The sequence below is a fragment of the Pituophis catenifer genome, unplaced genomic scaffold (genome assembly GCF_029215685.1).
Source record: "Pituophis catenifer annectens isolate HBS135680 unplaced genomic scaffold, rPitCat1.0.hap2 SCAF_6, whole genome shotgun sequence".
In the NCBI taxonomy this organism is placed as follows: domain Eukaryota; kingdom Metazoa; phylum Chordata; class Lepidosauria; order Squamata; family Colubridae; genus Pituophis; species Pituophis catenifer.
Genome location: NW_027256886.1, coordinates 23,621,342 through 23,648,074, shown reverse-complemented (window position 1 = coordinate 23,648,074; position 26,733 = coordinate 23,621,342).

The window sequence follows — 26,733 nt, the reverse complement described above, 5'->3', positions numbered from 1 at the left end:
AAAAAAATTAAAAAACCTCCCTAGATATGTACAAAATAATCTTGACAATATTAAAAGCAGATAAATCAAATCCAGCAATCTAAAATGAGGAAATAAAAATAAAAAATAAAATGGACAATTTCTTTGGACTCTCAACAGCTCAAAATAACATAAGGAAACATCAGCAATCATAAATTGTGTCTCAAAAATGTGTTTCTAGGTTAATCCATTCCAACTACTTGCTACTTCTTTCCTGAAGAGCCATTGGAGGATGGCCTTTGGAAAAGAGCCATTTGACTGATTTCTGAAAGGACAACAGGAACAGGGTGACTCTCATCTCGTGGCAACGAGGACATTAACACCAAAAAGTCTGGTCACCTTGATAAGTCATGAGAAGGAGTCAAGGCTGTCCGCTCAACTTAGGGGAAGAGGATGGCCAAAGAAAAACAACACAGAAACAAATATGCACATTTGCAAAAAGAATGGAGAGAGGTAAAAAAGACACCTCTCTCATAAGAAGAGACCTTTTGATATATGGTGGAAATGAGAAATATAGGCAAGGGTTTTTAAGTATTGTTTCTGTATTTAAGCTTTGTTTTAGAAACAAAATAGTTATGGCTCTCCACTTCCTTCAATAAATTTTACTTATCTGAAATTATTGAACTTCTTGTGAAGTTGTCTAAGCGACTAATTTCTGTCAGTGGGGTGAAGCCTGAATCAGATTCTATCTGAGTTAGATGATCCTGAATGTAATGAGAACTTGAGTCATAAAAGGCATTAAAGGTAGTAACCAGTAACTTAGAATGGAACTGAAAACCAACAGTTAATTAGTTCAGCTCCCATAAGATTAGTGTTATTCTGTTATATGGTCTTGATTAATCAGCAGGTAGGCAGGGGCAATCAGAATCAGTTTTAAGTTCTGAATTGCCTTCAAAAGCAATTCCACCTAAACTAAATTGCAGTAAGGCACCTGCAAGGTCAAGGGTATTAGTTACTGTTGCCAACTCCTGTTCCAGAAAAGTCTACAGTCTACAACTGGCACACAAGTTGAAACCAAGCAAAGTCTTCTTGACTTTGGCTTTCAAATGCTATTTAAGCAGGAGCTGCAAGTCCAGAAGGGCATCCAGGTTTCAGAGGTATTGCCACCTTATCCACAGATAAAGATGGAGGAATTCTGGAACCCAGTTCTAGAACCCAAGATAAATATGGAGAAATAAGCATACATTTTTTTTTTCTTACTGGGATTCATCCTAAATGTGTTCTGTTCCACAAAATACTTCATCATCTCTAGGCTCTGGTTCAAGATTTCCAGTACACCTTTTCTCTTCATCCTGATCAAGAGATATTAGCTACGTAGCATCAGCATAGTACTGATATCCTATCCTAAAATAATAGATAATCTCTCCTAATAAATTTACATATCTATGGTAAACAAAATATGGGAGAAAGTTAAGCTCTGAGACATCACATATTAAAGAGCCCAAGAATTTGGTCTCCCTTTCCACAAACCAATTGATATATTCTTGTTAGCCTGTTGGCTCTACAAAGTAGTCCAGATCAAAAGCACAATTAGGAATACTAGTTCTATCTTTATTGTAAGGTTACTTTTACAGAAACTTGCAAGACTGTATGCATTTCTGCTCTCTTTTCCTTTTACTCTCTGGAAAATGATGCAGGTATTTTCTGAAATGTTTCCCATGCTCTTCTTCCTTCTGTGGCTTGAGATATCTTTTACATACTAGTAGTTCAGTCTGCACTCCTGTCTCCCAAGATTATTCTCACATGCCATTAAACCACCTAATCCTCATTCTAGCCCAAACCACAGCAAAACAGTGCCCCCATCAACCTCTAGCTCATAAAGAGAATCCCAAAGGATACTATGATCAAGGGTCTGAAATGCAAGCAAGAGGGGTGCATACCTGCACTTAAATCCTGCTGCAAATCACCTACAAAAGCTTCCGTCCCATGCCTGATTCTGAAATCAGAGTAGACAAGGCCCAGGTAATCCACTTCATACAGGGCCCCTGTAATTGCTGGCCCACTAACTTCTCCTGGAAATAAAAGATTGAAATTCACTGAGCCAAGTCATTTTGGACAACTATCTCAGTTTGGATCAATTCTACTATAGGTCATCTCAAAATATATCATTTTTGTTACCTTATATCCAGCCAAAATCTAGCTCCAAGTTGAGTATCAGTCATTTTGTCTTTGAAATGCTTTGTAAATAAATAACAGAGCCTACTGAAAGATCTTTTACTACACTATTCTCCAGTACGGCATAAATAACCAAATCTGTGACACTGTGAATGGAGAGTTATGGTTTAGTAGGCTGTATAAAACAAAGCACTTGTGGCTTATTTAATAAATTACAGTTAAACAAACCAGAAGTTAGCATACAGATATTTCTCATCCATATGACTAACAATACCAGGCTTAATTATTCTATTGATGCGTGCGTACGTAAAACAGCGGAAGATCATATAGAAAGTCTGTTTTATTTCTAAAAAAAATAATATAGACCTTCACCTTTTTGATTTGTTCAGAGGCTGGTATTAATTGGATTGTTGCTAGGAATAGGATACAGAGTAATTGAAGAGAAGGTCTGACAGCCAACCTAAAACCTGACTGCAGTCTTTTTCAATGAGGTAACTATTGTTTTTACTAAATCATGACAATACTATAGCAGAATTAATTTCTTGTATATTATAATAATATAATAATTTAAACAAATGGTCAAAACTCAAGCATTCTGGTTCTAAATGAAAAATTAAATGTCATTTGGAACCCTGAATGTCTTCTCAATATCTGAACATAGCTGATATATTAATCACAAATAGATACAGTTGGGCTTCTGTGACAACAAATACTCTTTGTGTGTTGGATCAGATTTAATGAAATCAGTCTAAGAAAGGAGAGATACAGTAGTTTATTCTACTGGTGCAGATGCCCTTTTCACTGTAACTATGCCATTGTTCTGTATTCCAAAACCAAAGAATAAAATGACATGAATTGAAAGTCAGGACTTTTGATGAGCTTTTTGACTTAACATGCAGGCTGATTTAATTTAAATATACAGCATTATTTTATTAAATATGCAGAATTAATCACAGAGAGTATTTAGAAACTATACTATATAATGACCTATGCTGAATGGAAAGGCAAAAGTGGGGCTCAGCCGTTCTAAGACATCTTGGCAACTACACTATGAAAACAAGAAATAGGGGTCTCTCACATATTCAAAGGCGCACTACAAGTGTCAGAAATCTCTTATTTAATGGTTCCTTTGTGTGTATGTGGGAAGAACTAGGATGCCAGTACAAATGTTGGACCAAATATGTATTTTTTTTCCAAAGTGTAGAAAGAACCAATTGTAGAGGGAAATGATAATTATTGAGATCACAAACAGTATTGGGAAGAATTTAATCCTTGCTTTTTCTGCAGCAATCCCAAGCAAAAAAATAATGTTCAATTCACCTTTGATGTAAATTGTGGACCTACTGTGGATATACAGCATTTAAAGGTACTTCTTATAACAGTTAGATGTCTGAGTAGGCTGCCTGAGGTTGTACTGAGTCAGACATCATATATCTTACCCATACAACAAAAATGAACAGCCAAAACCCAGTATGAGACTTTCCTTGGGCATCTATTTGTGGTATAAATACATCAGCCTACAAGCCAGTAATCTTACAGGTCAAAATAACCTCAGGAGAAGAAAAAATGATAATTTCACTCAAGTATCAACATGTCTTATGACAATTCTGTAGGTCACTTCTGATTGCATTTACTTACTTACTTACTTACTTACTTACTTACTTACTTACTTACTTACTTACTTACTTACTTACTTACAGAGGGTTTTAAAGCACTGTGAAGCGGTATTTAAGTTGAAATGCTATTGCTATTACTATTGCTTTTAGCAATTCCATCTTATTGTTTGAAAATATATTTAGAAATTTTCTTTCTAAACATAAGAACAGTTAGATGATGGAACCAATTACTCAGAAAGGCGATGAATTCTTCTTGGTACACTCAGGTGAAAGCTGGACAGATATGGATTTTGGATGCTTTAATCAAGATTCATGTACTGAGGCACAGAGCTGAATTCAGTGCTTTTAATAATAAATAGTGAGTTTACATTGCAGATAAAGGGAAAACTAGATTTTCAGCTTTCATTCACACTTTTGAAATTGTGTAGTTCAACAAAAATTTAAACCAGATGGAAACTTAAATTATATACATAGTGATTTTAAAAAACAGTAGAAGACAGCATTGTACTTTTGTTTTTTGCCACAATCATCTTGGCCTGCAAAAATGGGAAGAACATTTTATCAAAAAGCTTTTCTACAGAGAGATTAAATAGACTTCAGTAACATAATTGGAAGGGATCTTGGAGGTCATCTAGTCCAACCCCCTGCTCACGCAGGGGACCTATACTAGGGATTTGAAAGGGAAATACAAAAGAAGCCTTTACTTCGATAATATTTAATTTAAAAAAGCTCCTTTTGTTTTCTTTGGATAGTCCAAGCATTACAGTCCTAGAGACTGTTAATATTTCATGGTTAAAATAACTGTATCTTTGGATATGGATCTGAAGTGCCACATATCCCAACTGGACATTATATGTTCACTATTGTGTTCAGAAATGGTTATATTCATACAACACACTTAAACTTAAAACTAAATTAACCCATTCTTTGGTTTGGAGTAGCACACATTAAATAATTTGGTTTCATACAACCTGCTAAGCTAAAAAAAGAAACTATAAGGTTAACTCTATCCAAACTGGCATGTTGTCCTTTATCTGACCTGGTTAAATCCCAGTAAGCAACACAAACCATCTTAAGTACTTTTTAAGGAAGCAGGTGCTAATATTTGAGAAAACTACAATCATAGACAGTATAAGAAAAGAGCAGCTAGAGATGAAAAAATACAAGAATCTTTAAAGTACTATTCTGAGATTAATTGCTTCTTCTGCAATTATTATTTAAGAAAGAATAGAGAACTTTTGCAGTTTCAATTATTTTTTATTTACTAAATTTCAACGCTACCCATCATATCTAAATGACTCTGGCAGTTATACAGTTGTAATGGATTTCTTACTTCACCCCAATACATCTTGCTTATTAGAAAGTTCTTGTTCAGTTCACCCAATTTCAAAATACTTTGACAACTAGGGTTTGTCTACTTGATTAATAATCAAGGCTGTCACTTTGCTGCTTCAAATTTTCTTCTTCTTTGCCACCTTCCAAGCAAGTAAGAGCCAAATACAGTCACTATGGCTCAGCACAGAAACATTTTGTTCAGTAGAAGTGTTCCAACATTCCCTTTATTTGAAGTGAGGAGGTTGTTTTTTTAACATTTATACATGAATGGTTCCACAAAAACTGTTACTTTATTTGGTTGGCATTTTTTTGTCAGTAACATTTATTTTGAAAACAAAAGAAAGGGGGTCTTAAATAATAATAATATGTAGTTAGAAAGGCTCTATCAACTTTATTCAAGTCAAAAAAATAAAAAGACAATTAAAATTGTCCACTGTCAAAAAAAAGAATATGTCTAATCAAAGCACTTGTCTGGATTGAATTGATACCTTTTGCTTTGTTACCTTGTTTGAAAGACATGATTTATGATTTAAGAGATTTTTTTTTTTAAAAAAAATGCCTCCATCTCTCCCTCCTGTGCGCCCCTCCCCCGACCTTGGAAGCTTTGTGCCAGTAAACTCTGAAAGCTCTTTGCTGAAGGTGTTGCTAAGGTGATGTGGGATAGAAATGGAGTAGCATTTCATTATTGACTTGTTTATAAAGGAATATGAATGAAAATCTCATATCATAGCAAGGCAACATTGTGCTCTTAATTAACCATTTCAGATCTGGGATGTGCAGACCTTGGCCAAAGGATCAAGCTCTTTTCTACCAGTAGAAATTTTTTTAAAATTTTTTTAAAAAATAACAATAATGAGGGCATTAAGATATGGAAATGTGCAGAGTTTTAGCACAGGGATCAGATTTAAAACAAATGGTGTATAAAGAATAATTGTACTCCAAGATCTCCAGAAGACCTTCAGTTGTTGTGAAGAATAATGTAATTCTGTGGGATATTGTCAGTTATCTATAAGCTATATAAATAATTTTTGCCCCAGAAAAAAAATGCAGTAGATGTTCAGTCTCAGAATTTTGCCTGACTCACCAAAGCTTCGGCTTCTTTTAAAAGGGGGGAAATGTCATCTCTCTAGCTAGTACTGTAAACCATCTGAACGGAAATCTATTGAGAAGTAGCTATATCACATTTAGCATTCAACAGAGCGCTGGAGAAAGAAAAAAACCACACTGACACATGTTAAATATTTTTAGGTCTTCTTGATTTGGGCTCTAAAAATACTTTACTGGAATTAACTGAAATACTCCACCAATCTTGTATGAGCATTTTCTGTTTTTTCTTAACATCCTTCCTTCAAGAAGAAATAATTTTAAGGAAGGAAATATATGCCCAGGTAGTCTCTATGGGACACAGTGGCTCAGTGGCTAAGATGTTGAGCTTGTTGATTGAAAAGTTGGTAGTCCAGCGGTTCAAATCCCTAGTGCCGTGTAACGGGGTGAGCTCCTGTTACTTTTCCCAGCTTCTCCCAACCTAGCAGTTTGAAAGCTCGTAAAAAATGCAAGTAGAAAAATAGGGACCATCTTTGGTGGGAAGGTAACAGTGTTCCATGTGCCTTTGGCATTTACTCATGCCAGCCACATGACCATGGAGACGTCTCTGGATAGCACTGGCTCTTTGGCTTTGAAATGGAGATGAGCACTGCCCACTAGAATCAGGAACAACTACCACATATGTGCGAGGGGAACCTTTACCTAGTCTCTGGGAGTCAGGCAGAATATTTAGTTAGTTAGTTAGTTAGTTAGTTAGTTAGTTAGTTAGTTTATTAAAATGAGAACAAGAATAAAAGAAAAAATACAATTTTTAAAATAAATTATTATTATTATGGTTTGTCACCCAGTCAACCAGATGTTTAGAGTGGATTTGATGATATCATTATTATTACTATTATTACTACACTATTGCAGGATAATAGAGCCATGGATATTAGAGCCTTGGTGGCATAGTTGTTAGAATGCAGTACTCAGGCTATTTCTGCTGACTGCTAGCTGCCTGCAATTTGGCAGTTCGAATCTCATCAGGCTCAAAGGTTGACTCAGCCTTCCAGCCTTCTGAGGTCAGTAAAATGAGGACCCAGCTTGTTGGGGGCAATATGATGACTCTGTAAACCACTTAGAGAGGGCTGTAAAGCACTGTGAAGTGGTATATAAGTCTAAATGCTATTGCTATAGGGTTAAATGCTGATGATGATTTAAAGTTACATCCTGATAAAGCAGTCTTTGCTCTGTGCCCATTTTTTTTTCTATTCAAAATTCTGTGCTTATTAAATCACAAACTCCTCACATTCTGAAAATGCTTTCTTATTTAGCAGATAAATTTTTGATACTCTGCCATATGGATGCATCTTTACAAAGGAGCAGAAATATGAATAATAATAAAAACTATTGTAATCTGAATGTGTTGGTGAGAGCTTCAAACCAAATAATGGAAACTACTCTTAAATTTCTAGCAAGCAGCTAAAACTTGGTGATGATCCATCATCCCATGGATGTTTTGATATAATTTTTTAACACATGCTGACCCCAAAGAACAGTTCACATGGCTGTGCTTATATGTGAAGGAAGGAAATTATATCTTGTTTAACATGTTAATATCTCATTCTTACTCACTCCTTCATTTCCTCCTTTAAAATTGTGCCTGCCAGGAGAGTGTCTCCCATTGATTACATACTGATTCTCCAATTTATCATCTTGTCAGCTTCAGAAACTAGGGAAAATTTCCTAAAGGACCTCTTAAATCATAAAATCACTACTTGCCAGTGGGTGGCAAACGTGCTGTGTTTTTTTCCCTTTCTCTACTCTGTGGACATATTCAATCAACAAGCCTTTCCAACTTCTATTCTTATTCTAAGATGAAATGTACCCAAAATTTGACAATCTGTGTCTATATTTCCTTTCTTGAATTTTTTTTTCACCTTGAAGAAGCATATTAAGAGAACGGACAGAATTTGAAACACTATCCATATATAAATGCTTATTCAGATATGACAATCTCACTGTTTGAGGAAGTTGTGCAACATTCTCAGACACTCTTCCCATCCTGCTTACAATCTTTTTGGACTGTTGCCTTCCAGCAGAAGATACAGAACAATTAAAACTCAGACCACAGGTCTTCTGAATAGTTTTTATCCCAAAGCTATAATTGCACTCAACAATGAACTAAATGGCCACCATCAGTGAGCTGTTGGACAGCTTTATTTATTTATTTATTTATTTATTTATTTATTTATTTATTTATTTATTTATTTATTTATTGGTTCGATTTATATGCCGCTCTTTTCTGGAGACGCAGGGCGGCTTACAATGCGTTAAGCAATAGCCTTCATACTTTTGTATATATCTGCTTAGTAGGGCTTTCGGCCCCTTCTAAGCAGTTTTCTTTTTTATACAAAGTCAGGTTGGTCTGCTGTGTGGATGCTTGGGTGGTTTAGGGGTGGGGAATTTTTGGTGGGTGGGGATGTGTCTGAGGATTGTCATGTGTGTTGGTCTCTGGGTATTATGTGAATTTCGTTGTATGGATATACTGTGTATATACGTACAATGACAATAAACTTTATATATTATACAAAGAGACAGAACAAACAAAAACTGTGAGATTAAATGGATGCAAAGAAGTAGCTGCAACACAACACTGGGTAGAATTATGAACTAAATCTATAAAATTCACTCCAAGCTATAACTTAAAAGAAAATTGGTACTATTGGTTGTAGGCTGTATACCATCAATGCTATCTAAGATAAATAAATCATATAGCAATAAATGTTGGAAACAGAAGGAACATTTTATCACATGTGATAAATATATAAAAAACTCGAAAGTATTGAAAGCATATTCATATTGCAATTCAGAAAGTTTTAGCAGAATCCCCAAAAGTAGGAAGTTGGAAACCAAATGGCTTTTTTTCTCTCTTCCTTTTTAAAAATTGTATTATAATCATTGTCAGGTTTGTTTTGTCCGTCTTTTTTTTAACATGCACAAATAATATTAAGCATTTATACAATGGAGATCTTAATAGTAAGTGATTGGTTTAAGTCAGAAATCTTTATATGTATCCTGTAGTGTATATATTACAAAAAAAATGATAAATTTTGTAGTGGTTTTTTAATGTTATATTGAATTCTGGATGAAAAGGCTAAATAATGCTATGCTCTTTAACATTGATTCTTCAAATCATAATTAATACTGATATAATAGTTCTTTCCTTTTTTACTTTCAATGGTCTAGGTCAGGGGTGTCAAGCTTGCATCATTGGGTTCTCTTCACATGACGTATCATGACTTTTTCCCCTTTGCTAAAATGGGGGTGGGCAAGGCTAGTGCGTGACTCATCTGGTCTGCGGGCCACGAGTTTGACACCCCTGATCTAAGTAATCTAAACACTGAAATATCAGTAAATTTTGGTCAGTAATATACAAATACCACTGTATGAAAAGAAGGTAATACATTATGTATATTTCACAACAAATAAAAAAATACTATTATATATAAAAAGAAAAAAAAACTATTTCCACCTGTGCAGTAGCCCAGATGAAGCAAGCAAGGATAAATACACCAGAATTACCGTAATTAGCAATGGGAAAACTGTGTCAGTTGCTTCTTTTTCTTGCAGTTTTGAAAAGAGAAATTGCTTTAAGACAGAAGGTCACCATTGAAGAAGGGGATGTAAAACGGCTTTGTGTGATTGCAAACTTCTGGTCAAAAAACTCTTTGATCCCCAGGAGACTCATCTCCCGACAAACTGAGATTGCCCCTTTATTTAGAAACCTCTACAAGTGAGCATTTTTGTGACAGAGGATAATAGTTAGACATTTTAATGGGTTTATTCTGTATAATTTAGTCTATGCTTATGGTTCAAGACATATCATTTTGCCTAAGCCATTATGCATATGATTGGATTGCCTCCATTGTGTTAGGTCTTTGTTATGTAAATAGATGCCTATCATATCATCAAATAACTCTCAATCTATTACTATGAGCAATCCCTGTCATGTATATTGTGGACTATTGTGAAGAAATATGGAGGAATCTTTCTTGGGCTTTAGTTAATAGAAAAGAAATAACTTATGCCTTTTAATTCCTGATACCTTCCTTCTTTATTCAAAATAACTACAACATTTCTTCTTTTTTTATTCAATTCTTCATTTTTACATACAGTATGTGCTCTATGAGTTGAGACCATCAAATCCAACCCCTGTCTCATTCAAGACTCCAGATTTTATGCTCTGCATTGATATGACTATCAATCTCTGCTTAACTTTATCTAGTAAACCTTCCTTGGTAAATAGTTCCATTGTTAACATGATTTTATTGTTAATGTAATTTTTCTTTTAATATGTATCTGCTATTCTAGTATTAAGTAATTCTAATTACTTAAATGCATTGTTCTGTATTTTATTCCATAGGATGCTAGTATTATATAAGTATATATTTATTATTACTTTGGTACAACATTCTTTCAGGCAGTTCTAGAATCTTCTTAACATTACACTGTTCCAATTGCTTTCAATACATCTTCACCTGATTGATGGAACTATCACATCATCCGTTTTTATTCCCTTCTAGTTTGTCTGAATGCTGCTTAATGTCTGGGACTTAAAACTGAACACAGTATTCAAGATGGAATCTTGCCAGTAGAAAATAAAACAGAACAATTACTTTACATAAAAACACCATACTTCTATAAATACAGCTTAAAACGGCATTTTTTGGCAGAAATATGACCCTGCTGCTGATTCAAACTCAACTATTATTCCAGCAATCTTTTTTCTTCAAGATTTGTATTCTCTATTCTGTACCAGTACATTTAATCTCTGCTTCCAACGTACATCACTTTAGTTTTATCTTTGTGAAATTTCATTCTGTTATGTTCTGCAAATTTCTGTAACTTGTCAAGATCCCACTGAAAATTGTAATTTTTAGGACATTAGCCACTTCCATGCATTTTATCTGAAAAATTGATACATCCTATACATTTCCTCATTCTAGTAATTTAAAAAAATTGAATAGTAATTTAATTAATAAAATTTAATTTTATTTATGATGATCACAAGACAACATAGTTGAGCAAATAAATAAATAAAATGCTAATGATTTATTTCAACAAGCTGGGCTGGCCTGAGTTAAATTTTAAATTGATTTTAAATTGGGTTATCTTAATTTCGGCCAAAATATTTAATTATTTTAATACTGTTCTTAAATTTTGTATGCTTTGTTTTTATCTTGGCTGTGCACCGCCCTGAGTCCTATTTGGAGAAGGGCGGTATAGAAATTTAATAAATAAATAAATAAATAAATAAATAAATAATGATAACTTTTCCTATAGAGGAACATTTATTAAAAAAAAATGGTCAAAGAAAGATATAACATATCTTAGCCTTATAAGGGAAACGGAAAGCAAATGGCTTTTGCATTTGCTCATTGTTTGCCCAAGTGCCCCTAGTGGCAATTTTAACTTCCCATTATTTCCTTATTTGGTTTAACCTTTAAAACAAATTTAGATTGGACAGGCATTCTAGGACAGAAAGTAGTCACAAAAAGATCACTTCCCCCTGATAGCCTTCTATAATGAACAGTCTACAATCTACAATCTACAATCTACAACACATCCTATTTCTATGTTTTGTTTTATTCTGAAGATGGGACATTAAATCTTCCAAGGTCATAAACTTGAATATTGCATGGATATCATACATGCAGCTACTTATAGTCTCTTAAGGTGGATTCTAGACCATTAATATATATATATATATATATATATATATATATATGTATATATATATATATACATCAGCGAAGAGATTCAGCAAAGAATCATACCCAGAGAGAAATCATCCAGATGCCCTAAGCTTTATGGTCTCCCCAAGATACACAAAGAAGGAAACCCACTTAGACCCATAGTCAGCTCCATAGGCTCACCTCTACAAAACCTAGCCAAATTTCTCGCCAAACAACTACAGCCCTATGCAGAATCCATCACCTCATACGTAAAAAACTCATTCCAGTTCATAGACATCATAAAGCAACAAAACTTACAGCCCAGTGACCTACTCGTGAGCTTTGATGTCATATCCCTCTTCACCCAAGTACCAATCAAAGAAGCCTTGACAGTTATCCAAAACAAATATAACCCCCCCAAGCACATCTTAGATCTGACCAACCACTGCCTATCCAACACATACTTCATCTATAATGGACAGAAATACAAACAAACAGAAGGAGCACCCATGGGATCACCCCTCTCACCTGTCATTGCCAACCTCTATATGGAATACTTTGAAACCCAAGCTCTAGAAAAATCCGATCACAAACCCAAACTCTGGCTCAGATATGTGGACGACACCTTCATAATCTGGCCACATGGGAAAGAAAAACTGGACAACTTCCTCACACACCTCAACAGCCTACACCCCAAAATACAGTTCACCATGGAAACAGAAGTGAACAACCAACTTCCCTTCCTGGATGTCTTAGTCTACAGAAAATCCAATGGCTCCCTAGGACACACTATATACCAGAAGAAAACACACACAAACCGCTATCTGCACGCACTCTCACACCACCACCCTGCCCAGATCAACTCTGTAGCCAAGACACTCATTTCCAGAACAAAACGCTTAGCTGACGAACAACACCTAAAAACCGAACTACACACCCTCACTAACGTACTCACATCCAATGGATTCCAAAGAAATAAGATCACCAACCTAATCCAAAAAGAAACCCCCACTAAAATCCAAGACAGAGAACAAGAAAACGGCAAGGCCCTCCTCCCATACATAAAAGGCACCACAGACAGAATAAGCAAAATCCTCCACAAACATAACATCAAGACAGCATTCTGCACAAACCGAAAAATATCCACCATCCTAAGGAACCCCAAAGACAAAATTGAGTTAGAAAATCAAGGAGTATATGAAATCCCATGCACCGCCTGCCCCACCACATACATCGGACAAACCAACAGACGAATAAGTGCACGCATAGAAGAACACAAGAACTCAGTCAGAAAAGAGGAACCAACTTCTTCCCTGGTCCAACACCTTAAAGCCACAGGACATGATATTGACTTTAAAAAGACCAGAACTATCGCCAAAACTGAACACTTTAACAACAGAATAATCAGAGAAGCCATTGAGATAGAAAAACGCCCACACAGCATGAACAAACGAGACGATACCTCCCGCCTACCAGCCATTTGGAAACCCGCCCTTATTGACAAACGAGTCCCTAACACGACGAATGACACCAGACCCACACTCACGAGTGCCACACCTGATGTCACCACCACACATCCACGCAGAAAGCAGACTCAAACCCACACTGATAATGAGCCACGACCAAGGACCAGAAGCCAGACCGCAGCTGCATCATTAGCCACTTTAAACCCCTCCAATCCATACATGAAGCAGACTGACACCCACCATGAAGAGCTCGCACGGCCACAAACACGAAGCCAAACAACAACAACGCAGCTCACCAGCTCAAATCCCCCTGCAACTCAGACTAAGCTGAGCACAACCAAGCCCCCACCCAAACAGAACACAACCCCAGCCAATCAGAGCACAGCCAAGCCCCTAACCAATCAGAACACACCTCCACCCAATCAGAACACAGCCAAGTTCCCACCCAATCAGCTCACACCTCCACTAGCAGTTAAAAGGAAGAGACAGCTGCGATCTCACATTGCTCCTGGAAGCACGAAGCCGAGAACACCAGCCTGAAGATGACGAATGAGACTTCGTCGAAACGTCGCCAAGACACTTCCAATTTTACGTGGGAGAAGACCCGAATAACCAAAGACCTACATACAAACACCCGCGAAAACCTGAGAAAACATATATATATATATATATATATATATATATATATATATATATATATATATATATATATATATATATATATATATAAATGGTCTAGAATCCACCTTAAGAGACTATAAGTAGCTGCATGTATGATATAAGGCACCCTGTTATTAAGCTTATTAAGACCAGCTGCCTGCAATTACTGCAGGGTTCGAATCTCGCCAAGGCTCAAGGTTGACTCAGCCTTCCATCCTTTCTAAGGTAGGTGAAATGAGGACCCAGTTGTGGGGGCAATAAGCTGACTTTGTATAAATATACAAAAGGATGAAGGCTATTGCTGAGCACATTGTAAGCCACCCTGAGTCTTCGGAGAAGGGCGGCATATAAATCAAATTAAATATATATATATATATATTTGAAAGATAAATCTTTAGAAATATTATTATTTGTTGGGTTTGCCTTGTATTAATTTTGGTGAAAACTAAGATGATGATATGTACCAATACTGATACTGCATGACTAATTTACTGCCCCTTTCCACTTTGGTTGGGGATTTTGTTTCAATTTCTGTACTTTATTTATTTAGTTGTCATGCATATTTGTTCGGAGGGACTTCACACCTTTATCTTGTCAAATAGCCAGACAATAAAATTGGCAGCTTTTCTCCAGAGAGAAATAGCAGATATTTATTTATTTATTTATTTTTTCAAGAACGTGTTAGGTAATTTATAAGTATAGGCATGAATTGAATACATAAAATAGATACAAATAGAGGAAACTTTAGGACAGTGACAGTAGGCACACTGGTGCTCTTACGGACCTCTTAGGAATGAGGTAAGATCAACAGTGGACAGTCTTAGATTAAAACTTTGGGGGTTTTGGGATGAAACCTCAGAGTCAAGTAGTGTATTGCAGGCAATGACCACTCTTGCTGATGTCTTATTTTCTGCAATAGAGTTTGGAGTGGTTCACTTTAAGTTTGTATCTATTGTGTGCTCATGTATTGTTGTGGTTGAAGCTGAAGTAGGCATTGACAGGTAGGCAGGGTTGGCCTAAATAATAATAATATTTTTACTATTTTAATGGTTGTTTTATTAGAATTTTCAGCCAATTGATTTAATTGTTTTAAATTGTTTTTAATTTTTATACTGTTATGGTTTTATTTCTGGCTGTACACTGCCCTGAGTCCTTCGGGAGAAGGGCGGTATAGAAATTTAAAAAACTAAACTAAAACTAAACTAAACTAGGACATTGTAGCAGATAATTTTATGAGCTGCTCTTAGGTCATACCAAAGACGGCATAGTTCTAAGTTTTCTAGGCCCAGAATTTCAAGTCTGGTGACATAAGGTATTTTGTTGCGAGCAGAGGAGTGGAGGACTCTTCTTGTGAAATATTTCTGGACACATTTGATTATATTACCTCTTGAGATTTCTGAGTTCTCTAACAAGGGTAACAAATTCAGGTCCAATCATCATGACTTTTTAGGCTGAGTTAATTACAAATGTTATATCAGTTGGACCTTGGGTGAAACTGTAGTCAGTGTGTTCTACTTTAACTATAATTTTAATTTTAATTTACAGCTTGATGTAAATTTACTCATCTTACTATAGACTCCTCATGACAACTATTGCCAGAATGACAGATAGCTAAAGTTAACTCTCTCTTCCAGTTTCTGAATACAAAAGGCCAAAATGCCAATACAATAAGGCTGTGGGTTCTCTATCATTGGAAGTTTTCAAAAATAGACCGAACAACCATTTGACTGAGATGGTATAAGGTTCCTGTCTTGAGAAGAGGATTGGACTAGAATATCTCTGAGGTCCCTTCCAGGCTTATGATTCTGTTCTGTTCTTTTCCCCATTGTTTTAATTTTCAGTCTCTCTCACAGACACAGACACAGAGTTTGTAGGAGTAGCTGAAATGGTGATACAAATTGTGATTTCAGCTTTGTTTTTTTATATATATAGCTAGGAAAAGGCTACACAAACACATACGCAGTGGTGAAATCCACTTACCTTCACTACCAGTTCGGGAACGGGAGTGTGCACGTGCCTCTTCTGTGCAGGTGCAGGTGGTAAAAAAAATGGGAAGTAATGACGTCCCGGTGAGTGGACGGACTCTCCCGCTGCCAGGGCTACCAGTTCAGCAAACTGGATAGAACTGGGGGATTTCACCTCTGCCCCTCCAAAAGAAAACTCAAGGGTTCCTACCACCACAAAGGAAGAACAGATATTGATCCCAATGACCCTCCATGATAACCATGACTGGGTGATTTTTATGTATGTGTTGCATTATGTACCTAAAAAGGGAGGGATTTTGAACATGTACTTGCACCCACCATCTTGCCTTTTTGACCCACCTAGCAGATGCCACTGCATTTCTATAAACAACCATGCTCCTTCCAGCCAAAATTTAGTTCTTTATTGCTTATAGCAAAGAAACAGACTCTTGTCAGACTAAACCCTTACTACTCTCACCCCGATGGAGAGTGAGGGAGATTCTAAGGAATGGCTGTTCTAATTCTATCTCCTATCCAGCTCCAAGCTGTTTTGCTTCTTGTCTCATCCCCCCTCCCTTGGGATGTGCTTTCTCCTTCCAGGGAAACTACTACTTTATTGAAGTCTATCACATCATTTTTCTCTCTCCATAGGCACCAATCTTCATATCTCATTACATTCAATGGATCAACTCTTTCCCCACCCAAACTTGACCAAGGATACAGAAAGAAGGGAGTGAGACAGAACCTTCTGTCTCAGACCTCTCAGTCTTAAAAAGACCACAACAGTTTCCCAAATTAGAAAACAACCTCCTCACTTTTCAGTCTGTAACAACCTTTATTTCTACATTCAAAATTACAGCAAGTAGTTAATCTGGGATGTACTTTCTCTCCCTGACCCTCACTTCCTGCAATGGCACATAATGTAAAAAGAGCAGTGTTAAAAACTGAGACCATTACAAAGTAAATTTACTGGTGACATATCATGCCACAAATCTGGGATCATATTGGTTTGTGATATATCATGGCTCAGTGTTGTGCCTATGAATAGTTCAGTGTTTATCTGCAAAACACAAATTAGCTTTGTTTTCACTAAGGGAACTGGCTTCAGATGTTGATGGTTGCTTTGGCAGATGAACATAATTTAAATTATGGCTTGAATTCAAATATTTGCATGACTAGTTTCACATGTCCTAAAGGGCTCTGGATTTGTTGTCCCCATTCCAATTTCATTTTGAAACCAGAGGAATTTAGCCATCCTAATGACATAAACTGCAATCTTGAAAGGTAGTACTGTATAGAGATGCTTGATAGACGGGAGGAATAGGCTTTAAACAACTTTCAAAAGTTGTTAAAGCACCATGGTTCTCTAAGACCAGGACAAGGCCCCTGAAGCACCAAAGAATTCTATATTCAACCCAAAATACATTTGTATAAAACACTAACAATCCTGTTTGTTTTCTCTTCCAAAGATCTTCTCGGAATGGGGGGGGGGGGTTTAGGAAAAATGCTAGTCATAATGCTAATGCTAGGTAAAGAGTAAGAGAGAGAAAACAGAAAGAATGTGAAGTAAAAGGTGGGAGGGAGGGAGGGAGGGAGGGGGAGAGAGACAGAGACAGACAGACAGACACACACACACACACACACACACAGAGAGAGAGAGAGAGAGAGAGAGAGAGAGAGAGAGAGGAACTCAAAAGGAGAAACTAGGGGTGGAATCAGGCATTTAAGATACATTCCTTTCCAAGGAAAGTTGGAATGCCTAATCTCTCTATGTGTGTGCCTCTTTCTCTCCTTCTTTTACTGCTTCAGGTATTGAGGGAGATACAAAGTTCTGGTTCTTGCTCTTCTGGCAGGCTCAACCATTGTTAACTAATCTTAACTAATGTTAACAATGCCTAATCACCACAAACTACATCAGTGTTTCTCAATAATCTTGGAAACTTTAAAACATGGGGACTTCAGTTCTCAGAATTCCCTATTCAGTCATTGAAGTCCACACCTTTTGAAGTTACCAAGGCTGAAGAACACTGCACTAGGTGCATTTCTGAAGATATTGACACAAATAGGCGTATAGGAAGAGAAATCTTATTTGGAAGATTTCTATAGAACAGGGGTGTTAAACTCACGTTGTCACAGCGGCATCACGTGACATATCATCACTTCTCCCCTTGGCTAAACTGGGTGTGGATGTGGCTACCACATGACACATTTGACCCACTGTCCAGGAGTTTGACATCCCTGCTATAGGAGAATGTAACAGCAACTTTGTAGCAGGGCATGTTTTGAATTCTCTGATATTACACTCTCCTTGTGCCTTTATAAGCTTTCAAGCCTATTTTTGTTCCCTTAGTTTTAAGATTGACAAGCTATTTCATCCATCAGCTGTAAGAAAGGATACTGAAGTAGATACCGCAGAAACAAGCAGAACAAGCTGTTTGCACATTCTGGTCCATATTACATGCCAGTATTTTATAAGGAGTCTTTAAAAAAAAAAAAAACCTGAGCAACAATCCTAGCATATAATTTCCTATTTATATTTTTTAGTAGCATAGTTCCAGAAGGGAGGTACCATGAAATTCTGCTGAACATTTGGATTGGCTCTAAAAATAAACCATTTAAAAAATTATTTTCTTTAAATAATATCTGAATGAAAGATAAGCGCTGGAGGTTTGTTTGTTTTTTTTAAGTTCCTTTTGTAACATATTTTATAATTGAACGGCGGTAACCTGCCAAGTTGATAGAACTGATATTTCAAGTATTTTCATCTTGTTCTCATTTTCTGCCCTTAAAATATCAAACAATTTTCTTTGTGCATATTAGAACCTCAGAAAGGTGGAAGTTTCCATGGCTACCATAAAGCAACCAAGGCTTTGTATCATTATAGTGTGATTTCTCTCTCTCTCTCTCTCTCTCTGTGTGTCATGGGGGAAGGTTTTGTTCAGATAAGAACCCAATCCTGCCAATCATTTTTTACAATGAAATATGTCAAGAGTCACTTACCAGCACAGGTTTTTCTCCAAACAGTTTTTGCATTTTTGTTCAGACACTGTGGCTTTCATATACACTAGCTTATTTTCCCCAATTGGCCACATGATTCCAGTTGTACAGATGTGTACAGCTGTTGCAAACGTGTGTCTAAACTATGCTGTAAACTCTTCAAATGTGAAGCCAGTGTAGATTAATTACCCACTATTCTGTGGCAGAACATTTCACAGCAGTACTAAAAAAATACCATGCTGCAGGACTCCATCTGTGACCTAAATGTAGGTATACACTACTAGAGAGCTCCTGCTTGTTGGAATAATGACTAGCTGTTAAGTACATACCTTTTCCAAATGTTATACTATTGTTAGCCTTATACTCAGTTAACTTTAAAGTTTGCCACGAGTTACTTCTGAAAATATTTTTTTTTTCCATTTGGTTTCCAGCAAATTTCTACTGCTGGCAGTTAAAATGAATGAATGGTTCTGTCTCAGTTTCAAAGCACAAAGTAAAGGTAAAGGTTCCCCTCGCACATATGTGCTAGTCGTTCCCGACTCTAGGGGGTGGTGCTCATCTCCGTTTCAAAGCCAAAGAGCCAGCGCTGTCCAAAGACGTCTCCGTGGTCATGTGGCTGGCATGATTAAATGCCAAAGGCACACGGATGCTGTTATCTTCCCACCAAAGGTGGTCCCTATTTTTCTACTTGCATTTTGACGTACTTTCGAACTGCTAGGTTGCCAAGAAGCTGGGGCACGTAATGGGAGCTCACCCCATTATCTGGCACTAGGGATTCGAACCGCTGAACTGCCAACCTTTCGATCGACAAGCTCAATGTTTTAGCCACTGAGCCACCGCGTCCCACTCTAAGTACAATGCATGACATCATATAGAAAACACAAGTTTTAGTACAGTAGGATATTCAATAATATTCTAAGTAGTAGCTTGTAGGATAACATGCAGGCTACAAAGCTGGAATGCAGAAAATATTATTTTCCTTTCTTCCTTGAAAATTTAAAAAGGATCAGGAAAATAAGTAATAAGGAGAGGAGTTGAAGGCTTTTATTCTGGGGCTTATATATTTAACTTTGAATCTTGGAGAGATATTTATTTATTTGAGACCCATAATGTTTACTGTGTTTCTAAGATCATTGATTAGAATATTTTATATACGCCAATACAACTGAGTTCTAATTAAACTTTAGAAAGGCTAACTGCTTACCTACTGCACATATTCCTCTGGAGAGAGTCAGTGTTTTATAAGAGTATATAGTCTTGAGTTCTCCAATGGCTTCAATGAATCTCGTCAAAACCATGAATATCATCAGGACCGGATCATCAGGACCGGATGTGGATTATTAATACCTCCAATTAACTAAGTGGGCCAAGCTTGGCTTTTCCCTTATAAATATTTTCCCCTCTCTATTACTATCAGCTAAATTTCTACTAAATGAATTTCTAACCTCCATCTTATTTTACATGTATTATTTACTGCTTCAAGTTTAATTGGTGGAAGGAAACAACAGAAATAGGCTTTGGGGAGAAATTGTATGCAATCCACATTTATTGCATAGGTTTTGAATAGAGAGAACATGGGATTAATCATATGTGATATGCAGGGGTATCTGCAAGCTATGTAGAATATATATTTATTTATGCATGTATGTATGTACCATGTTTTCCCGAAAATAAGTCCCTGTGTTATATTTTTTTGAACCCTGAAATAAGCGCTTGGCCTTATTGCCATGCACTCGAAAGCCCAATTGGACTTATTTATCAGGGATTGTCTTACTTTGGGGGAAACAGGATATATATGTATATGTGTGTGTATGAATAGTGTGTGTGTGCGTGTATGTGTGTATCTATATATCTATTATAGACCTATTGAACTGCACATTATTATTTTTATGTTTCTTTTCTAACTATGGTAGAAAAGTGAAAGTTTGCCACCTTGACTTATTTATAAAAATAATAAAAGCTGTATTTTAAAAAAATCAAACAAATATTAAGCTTGAGAAGGCTTTTAAAAATGTTCTGGTATGATGCAATGATTTAGACATAAGTCAGACCTTGCTCCAAATCAAGTTGCTGCATCAACATTAGCAGTAGAACTCTGATGAAAAATTCTCACATTCCAAAGAAACAACTTTCTTGCATCCCCAACTATTTGGAAGTCATATTGTACAGAGAGATTTCTTCTTATTCTTATCATAATGCTGATTTTTCTTTTCTTTTGAGATGTTAGGATCATGTGGAAATAGTGCCGTTGTCCCAAAACCTTTTGCACAGGTTACACTGTTAGTTGTATTTTTATTGGGGTTCAACATACAGTACGTTGTTCACACAAAAATATATTGTTTTTTTAATTAATCTAGTAAATAGAACTTTGAAAAATGCTTGCTTCAGAGTTTTTACTTGGAGTTGGGTTTTCTTCTGGAACACTGACAGCTTTTGACAATTCTTTCAAGTAATGGTAATAATACTATTTACTAATCTGGGTACCATCATAGTCTATTCAATTCTAGGGCAAAACTGTTTCAATCCATATTTTTCAATCGGCTCAATTTCTTTATTCAACAAGATGTTTATTGAATTGTATGAATTTTATTCATTTATTCACCCATTTATTTATTTATTTTTGCAAAGCTCTTCTAAGATCTGTGTTTGATTTTCGTCAAACAGCATTATTAAAAAGCTGGAGGGCTTTTTACTGACTCTCTTTTGGAAGTGTTTGCAGGCATGAATAAAATATGAGTTTAATTTTGAATGTTAAAAGTATTTGGTTCAAAGAATAAAGACTATGCCTTTTGAGAGCTTAATTTTTTAAAAATGGCAATAGATGCATAGAAAAGACAAGAATACTGATTGAGGTGCTAGATAGATTCACATGAAATGTCAAGTTCAGAATATTTGTTTTTTCAAAAGCAAGTACACAACTCTCCAAGATGTTTTTATAATGGATATATAGTATTTTAATTCCCAGGAAGCATTGGGAAATATAAAGTCTAGGAAAGACAAAGAGCTAATTAATCCTTGATATACTGGATTAACAAAATTATTGAGATAATAGATAGAAAAAGATGATCCTGCTAATATAGTATTTCAGAAATGTTGTTGTTGAATAGCTGTAGATAACACTAGGCTGAAAGCTTATATATTTTATTTCTTTTATAATATTCATTCAATCTGATGGAGAAAATATCATTTCAGTTTGGTCTCATCTGAATTATGAGGACAAATGTTTAAAAATTAAAATGTAGACTTGTGCACATGACTATCATAGTGATGATATATACTAATTAATACATATAAATGCAAACCAGAAAATAATTTAAATAGAAATACAATACCTCACTGTAGCATGGCATAATGTGACCATGGGAGTTCTATGTTGAGCATGCTTAGGCTGTTATTCTGTAGAACTGAAGAGCACTTGTTCTCCTTTCTTATAATTATTCCTCTGTAAAACCAACTTGTACCAGGCAACCTTTGAAATAAAGGATAAAAAGTAACACCCAGTTATAGTTTTAGATATGTTCTGTCGAGTTTCTTCTATCCCCGAATCAATATTTAATTCCCTAAGATATATTCAACTGTCACAAATTGTGGATGTGTGTTTGTTGTGATGCAATTCCCACTAACCACTAAGGTGACTAAACAATTTTAGGTTAACTGTCTTAACCTAATGCAAAAATCAAAATTAGTCTCTGGCTTTGTTGAAGTAGACTATGTTGCTTCTGAGTTTCTGCTTTGCCAGGCCAAAATTCTTACATGCACCATAAGAATAGAATGTCTACTAAAAATGGATATCTGATTGGGTCTCACCAGTAGTGGTATTCAGCCAGTTCTATCTGGTTTGGGTGAACTGGAAGCAGCAGCTATTGGAGGCTCCGCCCACCCGCCCAGACGTCATCACATCCCGTTTTTGATGCTCTGTGCATGCATGGAAGGCCCTGTGCATGCACGGAGGTGGTGCATGTGAGTGAAGTCCATGCACACGCACATTCACATTTGCAAACCAGTAGCAAAGGTAAGTGATTACCATCCCTGGGTCACACTGCTAGTAAATCAGTAGATCAAACTGAATGCTTGGTCTTGAGTGGCTCCGGTTTTAACAGGGTACTGCCTGGAAGAACTGAAAGGTGAGGAAATCTTAAAAGGTCAGTCATGCTTTCAAAGCCCTGTCCCTTTTCAAAATGTATTCCATGCACGTAAAAAGTGCTTTTATGATGCAATCACATCTTGAGATTTTGGACAACCCTAACTGATCCTGAATTTGAGTACTGTGGCTGATTTCCTGGGAATCTCCCAGCAAGATCTCTTTAGTCTCTTAAAGCAGGGGTCTCCAATCTTGGCAACTTTAAGCCTGGTAGACTTCAACTCCCAGAATTCCCCATCCAGCTTTGCTTTGCTGGCTGAAGAATTCTGGGAATTGAAGTCCACCAGGCTTAAAGTTGCCAAGGTTGGAGACCCCTGTTTTAAAGCATTCAATCCTTCTTTCACAGATAAAGGAAGGGGCACTTTCTCCTTCTCTCCCAGCATCTAAATTAGAACAGAAAGGAACAGCTTTACTTTATTATCTGTATTAAGAAATTATTAACCATACAGATATACAAAGCTATTATATAAGTATAAAAATAACTGTAAACAGAAACTATTGAACTCAGTGATTTTTGCCTCTGTGTGTTTAAGAAACTTACTCAGATCCCATTCAGAAGCTAGTCTCTTTCTCATCCAACATCTAGAACACTATCCTTAGAGGATCTGGACATTTCAGAAGTGCCTTTCCCCAAGCATATCCACTTGGTGCTCCTTGTGAATGAAATTTGCCAGCCCCTTTACCCATCCATCCTACTTACACATGCCAAACCACCTACATTCCCTTGTACCACCAAAGCTGACTTTTATGTTATTAGCTACAGGGGGTAGAATTCAAATTGGGTATGGAGAATAACAATACCAATAGCACTTATATTCCACCCTATAGTGTTTTACAGCACTCTTTGAACAGTTTACAATGGCAATATATTTTCCCCAACAATCTGGGGCCTTATTTTACCAACTTCAGAAGGATGGAAAGCTGAGACAATCTTGAGCCCTGTCAGGATCAAACTCCAGGCTGTAGGCAGAGTTAGCATGCAATACCGCATTCTAACCATTGCGCCACCAGGGCTCCAAGCACCTAGATTAATTTCCTTGCTTCTCACAACAAACATTTTTCCAGTTTATACCAGGTGATCTACTTCCCAACCACACTGTAACTTATGAAATGGCATTATTTTGAGTGTCAGATTTTCTTTAATTCTTCTCCATGTATTGTTGTCATTGTATTTTACCAACTACACAGAGCCATACCACTCCTGGGAAAGGAGAGAAGGCAAAAGAAATAAAACTGCATTTAATTTTGAGCCTGGAATATTACTTCAAGGAAACATTCTAACAGCACTTCACTTTTTCCCTCTTCTCAAGAATTTTATATTTCTATATTAAGAATTCAAGAATTATACATAGCATCAAGCCCAGGTTTTTGGCAGTTCTTATCTTTAGAGTTCTGTGACATCAGTGGAAATCAAGCAATGATGAAGAAAACTTCAGTAAACAGAATAGGCAGCTGCCCTTCTGTATCTACATCAGGTTGTCTATTTTGTTTTGTTTTTTCTTTTGCATTGAATTATTTTGTAAATTGGCAAAACTACATTTGGCATGTCTGTGTTTTAATTTGACACTTCCATTGTAGTTGTGCAATCATTGTACTTGTCCTAGAACATTATCTTAATAGGTAGAGGAAAGAATAGGAAGCAATTACACATCGCTCCATGCAGGCACATTTTGTCATTTAGGTATGGGATGAAGAAGTTCATTTAAATTTAGACTCTTATGAAAATAGAACAACTGCAGCAGAAATAATGGCAACAACAGCATTGATAAAAATTGAAATAGTTTCTCCTTGTTTCCAAATAAAAAAATCATGTTAAAAGGCAATGAAGAACCTGCAGGCAGAATGAGGAGGAGGAGATGGTGGCAGGGGTGATAAAGAGAAGACTGCCAAGTTTGTGTTTAGCTGACAGCAAAAACTCATTTTCTCTAAATCCACAAAAGATTTATGCAACCTTTTCACTAACCTTTATTTAATATTTGTGGAGTACAGTGCATTTCACTTTATTAAAATATATAGCAGAAAATATACAATGATTCAAAGGACTCTTCCATGTGGTTGCTTTGGAATGGTTAATTGTAAAAATCAGTGCTTTCTCTGTGTGTTGTAACATAAAGCGCCCACATTTTAGTTATTGTAGGCATGGAGTCCACAGGTCTGGGCAAATCTATACCTCAATATATCCTTATATTTCTTTCTCTGCTTTACAGGCACTCCACACATTACGTACAACTAGTGTTGCCTCTCATCTTGCAAATGGACCACATTCCAACTCCTTGACATCAATGTTTCAGATTCTCAAACTGGAAGCCATCCACACTCTTCATCTTCCATTCTAGATGCCACCTTATATTCACACTTCCTCAAGTGCTCCAGTTGTGATGCTTGATGGGGGGGGGGGAGAAACTTGCTCTGATTGACAATAGGTATCTTAGATTCTGCAGGGAGCTATCTTCTGAAGTGCTTTGCTATCAGAGAGTGGCAATAGAAGCAGGCTGGTGCTATGCTAAAGAGACAACTTGAGTTCTCTAGCTGTTAAAGAGTTCATCATGTTAGGCAGAAGCAATCTTGTTTCCTCTGTTGGTGGTAGGATTCAAGAAAATAGATATTTCTATTAGATAGAGATTTCTATTAAATAGAGATATTTCACAAGAAGAGACATCCACTCCTCTGCTCGCAACAGAATACCTTATGCCACCAGACTTGAAATTTTGGGCTTAGACAACTTAGAACTATGCCGCCTTCGGTCCGACCTAGGTGTAGCACATAAAATTATCCGGTACAATGTTCTACCTGTCAATGACTACTTCAGCTTCAACTACAACACTACATGAGCACACAATAGATACAAATTTAAGGTAAACCTCTCCAAACTCAATTGCAGAAAATACGACTTCAGCAGCAGAGTGGTCAATGCCTGGAATGCACTACCTGATTCTGTGGTTTCTTCCCCAAACCCCCATAACTTTAACCTTACTGTCTACTGTTGACCTCATGCCATTCCTAAGAGGTCTGTAAGGCACACCAATGTACCTATCATCCCTGTCCTAATGTTCCCTTTTATTCGTATCCATTTCATGTATTCATAATCATGGTTATACTTACAGTATATCTGTTATCTTATACATGCTTGACAAAAGAAAGAAAAAGAAAGAAAGAAAGAAAGAAAGAAAGAAAGAAAGAAAGAAAGAAAGAAAGAAAGAAAGAAAGAAAAGTAAGTTAGTGTGTGTAGGTTCTAGCTATTGTAAAAATGCTGTGATGATTTCCATCTACAGCATTCAAAGAATCTGACTGTACAGGAATAGTCAGTCAACTGATTGTTTTGGTTGGTAGTGTTGATTAATTGTTGGTATCAAGCCTGTTGAGACTGGCAAACTCAGGAAACAAGAACCATTTTGATTTTTATAATAACCATTATACCTAGTATGGTAATGTAGCAATTTTCCCCACACAATTTATAGTGAGATTAAGTGATAGTGTAATTAAGGTAGAATTACTCTACAGAAACAGGCTAAGCCTTTTCTCAATGGACATCTGAAATTGAAGAACCCAAAGAGGTTATTTCAGGCCACTCAGTGAAAGTGGGTTGAACTGGAGGGATATTCTCTCTCTCTCTCTCTCTCTCTCTTTCTCTCTCTCTCTCTCTCTCTCTCTCTCTCT